We start from the raw sequence: 10,696 nt of genomic DNA on the forward strand, positions 1-10,696 counted from the left end.
TGCAAGGTCGGCCATACAATGCTTCGTAGGGAGCCATTCCGATACTAGAATGGTAGCTATTGTTGTAGGCAAATTCAATCAACGATAAGTGTGTATCCCAACTTCCTTTGAATTGTAGTACACAAGATATTAACATATCTTCCAGTGTGTGTATAGTTCTTTCCGACTGTCCATCTGTTAACAGATGAAAAGTCGTACTTAAATCCAATTTAGTGCCCATAGCCTTCTGTAAACTAGGCCAAAATTTTGAAGTTAACCTCGAGTCCCGATCCGACACTATCGACACTGAGACTCCATATTGACTGATTATCCTATCCACATAAATCTTAGCTAGACGGTCTAATGTAAAAGTAACTTTTACTGGTATGAACTTAGCCGTCTTAGTTAGTTTATCGACTATTACCCAAATGCCATAAAATCCTGAGGGTGTCTTAGGCAAACCAAATAGAAAGTCCATTGTCACATGCTTCCACTTCCACTCAGGCACTAGAAGTGGATTGAGTAATCTTGCTTGTCTTTATCTCTCAGGTTTTACTTGTTGATAGACTATACATCGATCCACATATTCTGCTATGTCTCTCTTCATCCCAAGCCACCAGTAAGATTTCTTCAAAGTTCTATAAATCTTGGTGCTACCTAGATGCATGGCATAAGCGGAACTATGTGCTTCCTCTAGAATGGCTTGTTTAAGCTGTAGCTTGTTAGGCACACACATTCTCCCCTCCTTTTCTAGTACATCGTCTGTTCCCAATTGAATGTCAACCCTGATGCCCTTACTCACATCATCAGCAATCTTCTGAAAATTAGGGTCTTCCAACTAATCCCGTTTAAAGTTTTCTACTAAGGTCGACCTTATCTGAAAAGTAGCTATCATTCCTCCTGACGATTCCACTGATAGGGCAGTTTTCGAATTCCTGAACTCCTGCAATAGCATTCCTCTTATTGAACGAATAATGGCCTTGGGTCCCGAGGATTTCCTACTTAGTGTATCCGCCACAACATTAGCCTTACCAAGGTGGTACTCGATAGAGCAGTCATAATCCTTAATCAATTCAATCCATCTTCGTTGTCTTAGATTCAATTTCTTTTGATCAAAGATATATTTTAAGCTCTTGTGATCTGTGAATATCCTGCAGCGCTCTCCAAATAGGTAATGTCTCCACAACTTCAGAGCCAAAACAACTGTTGCCAACTCCAGATCATGCGTGGGATAAATGCCCTCGTGTTTCTTAAGCTGACGGGAGGCATATGCAATTACTTCCCGTCCTGCATCAACACCCATCCCAATCCTTGTCAAGATGCGTCACAATAAATCTAAAATTCCTTACCTGGAATAGGCAAGGTAAGTACTGGTGATGATACTAGTTTCCGTTTCAACTCCTAGAAACTATGTTCACACTCCAACAACCATTCAAACCTCACGCCTTTCTTGGTCAGGTTCGTCAATGAAAGGGCTATCTTAGAGAAACCCTCCACAAACCTCCGATAATAACCTGCCAACCCTAGGAAACTACATATTTTTTAAACGGTTGTGGGTTGTTCCCAATTAACTATTGCTTTCGTCTTCTGGGTATCTACACTAATGCCCTCTGCTGAAACAACATGCCCAAGAAATACTACCTGATCTAACCAAAAGTCGCATTTACTGAATTTAGCATACAACTGCCTATCTCATAATATCTGCAATACTATTCTCAGGTGGGTAATATGATCTTCCCTACTACCAGAATACACCAGTATATCATCAATGAATACTATCACGAACTGGTCCAAGTAGGGATGAAATATCCTGTTTATGAGATCCATGAATGCCGCAGGGGAATTTGTCGATCTAAAAGGCAATAACAAGAATTCATAATGTCCATATCTCATTCTAAATACGGTTTTAGGAATATCGGCTTCTCTCACTTTCAGTTGATGATAACCCGATCTCAGATCTATCTTCGAAAACATCGTGGCTCTCTTAGTTGATCAAACAAATCATCAATGCGTGGTAACATATATTTATTCTTAATTGTTACCTTATTCAGTTGCCTATAGTCAATACACAATCTAAATATACTGTCTTTCTTCCTTATAAACAATACCAGAGCTCCCCATGGCGATACACTAGGTCGAATGTATCCCTTGTCAATTAACTCTTGCAGTTAAACCTTTAATTCTTTCAACTCAGTCGGCGCCATTTTATACAGTGCCTGCGATATGGGAGTCGTTCTTGGAACTAAGTCAATAGTAAACTCCACCTCTCTGTCGGGTGGTAATCCCAATAGTTCTTCAGGAAATATATCCCGAAATTCATTTACCACGAGACATCTTTTGGGTTCAGTTCTTTCCCTTGAGCAACCGTCACATGAGCCAGATAGGCTTTACATCCCTTGCTCAATAGCTTCCGAGCTTTCACTGTCGATATCAAATTCACCGCGACTAATCGTTTGCTTCCTGTCAGCATTACATCTTGGCCATTTGATTTTCTGAGTACTACCTTCTTCTTGTAACAGTCTACTGAAGCATGATACTTACTTAGAAAATCCATCCCCAAGATAGCATCAAACTTCAACAGTTCTAAAAGAAGTAACTCAGCATAGAAGTTCTGACCATTGATCAGTATCTCACAATGATTATAACATCTATCTACTACTATCACATCTCCCAAAAGGGTCGATAAATAACTCTTCAGACATAGGTTCAACCAAGCTATCTATACTAGGTGTATACATGCTAGATATAAATGAATGTGTGGCACCAGGATCAAATAAAACATAAGCAGCTGCCCATAAAACATAACATTACCGGTCACAACATCTGGAGACTCTGCTGCCTCCTGGTGTGTCACGACATACACTCGCCCGTGCTGCTGAGGTCAACCTACGACATTCTTCTGCTTGGCACCACTTGATCCTTCGCCCTGATTTCTAGCACTTTTTGTTGGTTAACTGTTTGGGAGGTTGACTGTTGTGCTGTTTGAACGTCCCTGTTCATCTGGAGACAGTCCCTCTTAAAATGCTCTGTTTGTTCGCACTGGAAACATGCACCTCTACAACTATAGCATGCCCCAAAATGCCTCTTGCCACAACTAAGGCATGTCGGTCTCCTATCTGTGTTGGCTACCGACTCACCAGCTCGTGATATCTCTGATCGGCTAACTGCACCAACCGAGGGTATCGTTTTCCTTTTCTTAGATTCCTGCCAACTTGTTCCCTGAAATGGCTTCTGCTAGTCTGGGTTGCCACTGAAGATCGGAATCCCCTGTCTTTAGGCCCTAATACGGCCTCACTGCCTCTTGGCAATTGCTCAATATCTACCAAACTCCGCTCGACTTGTATTGTTGTTTCTACTAACTGGTTAAAATCTAGCCAATTAGCCATAGACGTCACCGGAGTTCTGATTTCTTTCCTCAAATCTTGTTCAAATTTCCTGTATCTATCTCTTTCCTCAGCAATAACCGGCAGGGCATACTGTGATAACTCTGTAAATTTCTTCTCATATTCTACCACCGACATCGTTCCTTGTGTTAATCTTAGGAACTCATCCCTTTTTACATCCCGAAACGAGCTGGGGTAATACTTATCTTCAAAGGCCTTCCTGAACTCAGGCCATAACATCACATCTGTATTGGCTCGTCTGGCGGATATCACTTTCCACCATTTCTCTGCTTCTTTCTGTAGTAGAAAGGTGGCTAATCCCACTTTCATGTCCTCTGGATAACTCATAACATTGAAACATTTTTCAACTACATCCAGCCACAACTTAGTTTCAGCTGGATCTGATGTACCTTCAAATGTCACAGCCCCTAGGGCCTTAAACCTCTCAATACCATATTTATTTTCTGGGTCGGCTCGTGCAGAGACCACACTGGCTGCTAACCTCTGCACTATCCTGGCAAACACTGCATCTTCTAGCTACGAATCTGCTCTTGCTTGGGGTGTACTAGACTCTCCTTCGGACATCGTTTCCTGACCCACTGGATCATTAACCTTCTTTTTGCCACCCAGTGGGTTCTCCCCAACCTCCAGGCCCTTATTGGTAGGGTCAGTGTTCCTGCCACTTGTCCGCTTATTCAGTCTGCCACGTTGCCTCGGCATTTCACCTAATACGATGTACACATGTTAGGGACTCACACTTAGGGACTTAGACTTATGTATAAACTTCCCTCTCATTCCCAAAACCTTATGCTTTGATACCAACTTGTCACATCCCCTCCCAGATTACCCTTTTAATCTAGATGAGGATATGACCTTGGTAGTTACTAGCCTTATTGCCAGCCCTCACCACCCAAGCATTCTAATCTAAATACCAATCTATTCATCCGATTAGTAAGATACGCAAACAACTAACCTTCTTTAAGGTTCTACAAAGATTACATAAATACATGCATACTGCCAAGACATTACTTTTATAGAAAAAGTATTCACAGATGACCCAAACATTCCTACAAAAGCCTTAGTCCCTCACAAAACATGTGTACATAAACAAATCATCAACCTAAGTCTTTTAATAAGCTGAATCTTTCGGTGGCAAGCAGCAGCAGGATCAACCTTGAGGAAACTGACCGCTACCTGAAAAGGGAAAACACAGAAATTTCGTGAGCTAAAAGCTCAGTGAGTGACTATAGAATCGTAAAGCAACATGCGTAGCATCACTATAAACATGTAAATATACCAATGAGTAAACTCAAGCAATTTTCTCTATATGTAACTGTAAACCATTCTCAGACATCTTAAACATTATTATTCCCTAGTTTAGAACGAGCCTAAACACTCTAGCTCCCAAACGTTTATTACCGACTAAGAGACTCATACTTTAGTCTCTCATTCATAATTTCCTATGTGCACGTGGCCACACTAAGTACCATCATATTTTAGGTACTTCCGCTTAGATACCTTCTCAAAATTGTCCTTCAGTATCGAGCTACTATGATACCTTCTAATATGTCCTTCGGTATCAAATTTGCCAGATATCTTCTCAAATGTCCTTCAGTGTCAAATTGTCCAAGTACCTTCTCAAATGTCCTTCGGTACCTAATTGGTTAAATACCTTCTCAATGTCCTTCGGTATCAAATGTGTATTTTGTAACATCAAATTAAGTTCCATTGCCTAGTAGTTACACAAGAGTTGTTCCATTGCCACTCATTTACACAAGAACTCATTCTCTCATAGCCTTCCTCTAGGAAGCATATATCAAAATCAGAAACATAGCTTTTGTAATGGTTACACGACATACCTTGGCCTGTGTTACACACATACAAGCCGGGAAATATGCATTAAGTTATTCTCCAACCATTTGTTGCTTGAGGAAGTATAAATACATCATTAATGTCACTGTGCTTTACTTGATCATATATGCATGAGTATTGGAAACCTTAAGTTTACTTTGTCACTCACTGTTCGTCAGGCATTTATTGGTTTATACGTTTCCCCTAGCTCTTCTTGGCCTGAAAGATATAATTCCTGATTAAACTACTTAGAATTCCAAATAAAATACCTCAAATAATTCATTTATTAAAGGAACTTCCATTAATACAGACAGCTTTACTGGCGAGATCTCCTTGAGCGAGGTTAGCGAGATCTCCCTGAGCGATGCTAGCAAGATCCTCCTGAGCGATACTAGCTAGATCCTCTAGAGCGATGCCAACGAGATCCTCTAGAGCGATACCAACGAGATCCTCTAGAGCGAGATCAAGCTTTTCGTGTGAAATTCTTAGTGACACTCACCTCAATTCCTAATGAGATTTCCCCCTAGAGCGAGATCCTCCTTACAAAATCAACAAGATTTCCTTTATAAGCGAGATCCTCATACCCAAATCTCGCTATAATTCTCCACAATGAACTGCTTGCTTGTTTTTCACAAGCAGCTATCTGCTTATGCACTAATTCCCTGTTATAATTTTAAAAATTCATAACTCAAAATCTAGAGCTCCTTTCAAGAAACTTCCTTCTACAAACTTGTTTAGATTTGATTAATTCCTTACCTTAAAATTTCAGCCCATAATTCCTTATAGTTTAGCTTGGAACTTCCAAACATCACCTTGGGCCCTGATTAATCCGTGGTTCTGACTCTTCTGGAAATTCTCCACTTTTGTTCTTCTCCTCTTGCAATCTTTCTCCAACAGGATAACCTTGAAAACTAGATTCTCCTAGCTCTCAAATGGCACCGAATTCGCTATATTTGCTCTTGTCAATTGTCGAAACCATGCTTTTGAAATTTCACTTCCCTTTTAATCTTTTTGCCGCTTCCTGAGTTCAAAGAGCAGATGACCACATCACCCCACACTTATTGCCTCCAGCGAAACTAATGATTGAGTTTCTTCCCTTCCTTCATAATCTCTATAAACAACATGAATTTCAACTTAATAAATATGTAATATAACATCCCTTGGCTAATCATGCTTATCTAGGTAACCTAAGTTCGGGGTTTACACATATACTCTCCATCTCGATCAGTTGAAATGTTTGAATTGTTTTATTTAATGCATTTTCAACTTCAGCCTTATAGTCCTTGAACTTTTCAAGGGTTTCAGACTTATGTTACATTAAATAAACATACTCATCAATAAAAGTGATTAAATATTCAAATCCTCCTCATGCCTTAACATTCATTGGACCATAGAGGTTTGAATGTACACGTTTTAAGGGTTCTTTGGCCCTGTGACCTTTTTCCAGTAAAAGATCTTTTAGTCATTTTGCCTACAAGGCATGACTCACATACAGGTAAAGAATTTTCTTCTAACTCACTTAGCAATTCATTCTTGACCAGTCTCTCAATCCTATTGAGATTTATGTGTCCCAATCTTAGGTACCAAAGATGGGAATGTTCTTTAGGAAAAAAAATTATGTCTTTTATAATGAGTTACCACAATTTTAAATAGCTTAGTATTTAGGAAAGCTTTTATTACTAACAATCTTAGCACATAAAGACTATCTTCGAGATTTTCAGAACAAGTATATACTCCATTTTTGTAAAAAAAAATAACACTTTATTTACGTTAAAACATAAAGAGTAGTTCTGTTCAATCAAAAATTTTACAGAAAATAAGGTTACTTTCCAAGACAAGAACCACATATACATTATCTAATAAAATATATGAAATTTGAAAGCAGAGTTAAAGTCCTTCCATTGCCGTAGCTGAGATAACATGCCCAGTTCCAACATGCATCGTCATCTCCCTAGCCTCTAATTGCTACCAGGAACTCTAATTGCTACCAGGAACTAATTCTTTGTAATGAAGAACAAACGTTGTTAATGGCACCTAAATCTATTATCCAGGAAAAATCATCATTCTTCATTAAGCATGTTTTCAATATAAGTAAATCATATTTACCTTGCTTAGCCTTCTTCTTTTCCGCCAAATACTTGGTACAATTGCTTCTCCAATGTCCATCTTGGTTGCAACGGAAACAAAATCCCTTTGCAGCCTTTACCTTCTTGCCTTTTCGGGTAGCAGTTGGTGGGTTAGCTTTCCCCTTTCCACCTTTCTTCTATTTCCATTTTTTGGTGCCTAAAGAGGAAGGTACATACTTAGTTCTAGAGGTCGAACCTTTAAAGAACTTTTTAGAGGATGAGGCACCATTTGCCCCACCCTTCAGCTCCTTGACTTTCATCAAGGATTGGAAAGTCTACAGCTCATCGAGCAAAGTGGTCAGGATGTAGCCAATCCTATTCATAACAGCATTGCTAAGGAACTATAGGAAACTTTCAGGTAAAGTTTCTAGGATGAAGCTAACTTGATTGGCCTCGTTAATAACATACTTGTTCATCTCAACCACATTAAATTGGACTGTCATGTTGAAAATTTGTTCACAGATAGAGGCCCTTCTTGCATTCAGGCATCAAAGATGAATTTAAGAGCGTTATGCCTTAGTTGAGCGGACGGTTGCCCAAGAAATCCTTGCAGGGACTCTATGATCTCACAGGCAGTGAGCATAGGCTCATGTTTCCTTGCCAAAACTGTAGAAAGGCTTGCCAAGATATATGCTTGGACCTTTTTATTTGTTCGTATCTAACGCTCGTATGCTTCCCGAACGTTTCGAGTGGCATTTTGAGCTGGGATTGAAGAACATTCCTTCACAAGAAAAATCTTAAGTCATTGATGATCAAAACTGTATTGGTTGTGATTTTCCAGGTGATGTAATTATCGACAGTTAATTTATCGGCGGTGAGCATATTTAAAGTTGCGAAAGTCATATTGAAAATTGTTGAAACATACAACTTATTTATATTAGTAATCCATGCATTACCCAATTTTGAAAAACCAATCAAGTTTAGAAAAATAATTTAATGCAAGCTATGTGACATTTATTTTGCAATGATGTTTCAGTGAGATGGGGTAAAAGCCACCATTGGGTGATCAGTACCCCTTCACTAAAATGAGACCATCTCAACCAATATACAGAACAACTCTTTGTTCTTGTAAATATTAGTCACCCTTTTTCGGTCCAAATTTTTTAACTATCTTAACATTTTCTTATAAGTATAACTCCTCATTTTAGATTATAGAGTTCTACCCCAATGAACTAACCATAGGGAAAAACTTATTGGGACAAAAACTAAAACAACCCTATCCATTTCTGTAGTTTGAGTAAAGAGTCATGCAATGCCATCCGTAGGGGGACACAAGCAAAGATGCCTCAAGGCCGAGCATGAAAATTTACTACAAACTAATAGCAGAGCACTGTAGAGATGTGTTGATAAAACACGTCCCTGCTTCCACCCTTTTTTTTTTAACAAACTATTTTAAGAGAACGTAATTTTGTAATTTTTATCCCTGTCTATTTTTTTTTTAATGTAAACACTCTCCTCTATTCACCTTGATATTGACCTATAAAACACCCCTGCATAAGCAAAGGTGCCTCGAGGCCATTATAAGTCTCACTGTATGAACTATAAGAGAACATGAAAAGCAAAAAATGAAGTATCATATACCCTATTTCCTCCCACTGAGTGTTTTACCTAGGTTAATTTAACTTATAAAAATAGACTAATTATTTTTACTATGTGATTGTTTATGTTTACCCTAAAAGTAACACTTACTTTGGATAGTTAAACAATTTTGATTAATGTTTCATTAAAATTTTTAACAAACTTTAATCAACAATTGCATCTTGTAGAAAATTTATCTAATTCACCTTCCAGGTCAGTTCCAAGGTAGGGCGTCCGTTTCCTATTCAAACATAAATTACCCCAGCCTAGACAGAACTAGCCTTAGACAAAGACTCCTTATAGATATATTGCTACAATTTAATCTTTTATTAAGACCAATTAATCCTATTACACTGATTAAAAAGAGTAAACTAATTTCTAATCATATTAGAAATATTGTAATCTTAGATCTATGTGGATTATATTTTAAACTATTTAAAAATTATTTTAACCTTCGGTTTGCATACAATTTTGAATTATTGATTTCAATTTCTAATTTTAATATTCATTATATTTTATATAAAATAAATGAAACAAATTAAAACCATTCATTGCATTTTAAATATCTATACTTAGGAAAAATTATAACAATTATAAATTACCTTAAAGTCAATGACATGCTTCATGCTAATTCCCATTCGTTACTTAATATACATAAATTATTAATACTAAATAGTGCAAATTCATAATGACATTTCATCCATACGCGGTTTAACATATATATTATAACAATTATAATATAATGATTTGTGATAATGTCATTAATGCATGCAAACATATACTATAACATTTATATTATTTGATGCATGAGCATGCTATGAAATTAAATCATGCAACTACATTATAACATTTATAATATTCACGATGCATGATTAAATGCATAACCTATGGTGGGACTTTCTATATGGTATACATTATGAAATATATTAAATAAAAATAAACCATATATCAAATGCATAATTTAAAGAACAATATATGGATAGGGATTGGACTCTTAAACAACTAATTAGATTAATATAACATTTATATTAATTTAATAAATTAAAAACTAACTATTACAACAAAAAATTGATAAACCAAACAAAAACTCGAACCCGTGAACCACTCGAACCAAGTGAGCCACATGCAAACCGATAGAACCACGAAATGAACCGCATCAATTTTTTCATCTCGGAGCGTAGCAATGTTGTGACCTAGCATTGCAACACTATGGAAAAATCCTTCTGTCCACCTCTTCACAACGTTGCAATGCTAGGGCACAATCATGCAATGCTGTTATACAGTTGCCTACTCTACAGTCATGAACTCCATCGATTTTGCTCCTATTTGGGCCTCGTTTTCTCCATAAAGTTGCCAAAACTCACGAATGACACGCACAATTAATTTCCAAACTCGATTGCAAATTAATGCCCAAAACAACGAGCCCTTACAAACCAAATTTGTAAATTAAAACAAAAAATTCTAAAGATCAATCTTGAAAACATCAATAATCACAAAACCAATAACCATTCTTCAACATGAACATCGTACATTAATGCAAATCCCACCATAAACTGAATTTTGATTAAGGAAAAATTAAAATTGGGACTAAGAACACAGCTTTGATATTAATTGAAAGACTGTGAGATTCGATGCAGAAGCGCAAATTGTGTCCCAATTTTAGACTCAAAGAGAATTAAAATTTCAAAGAACTACATTATGCATTTTAACAAAATTTACAACATGCTTCAGATACAATATAGAAGGAATTCGAGGTTAATCACACTTACCCTTAAAGCC

This window comes from Benincasa hispida, chromosome 11, assembly GCF_009727055.1.
Source record: "Benincasa hispida cultivar B227 chromosome 11, ASM972705v1, whole genome shotgun sequence".
NCBI classification, from domain to species: Eukaryota; Viridiplantae; Streptophyta; class Magnoliopsida; order Cucurbitales; family Cucurbitaceae; genus Benincasa; species Benincasa hispida.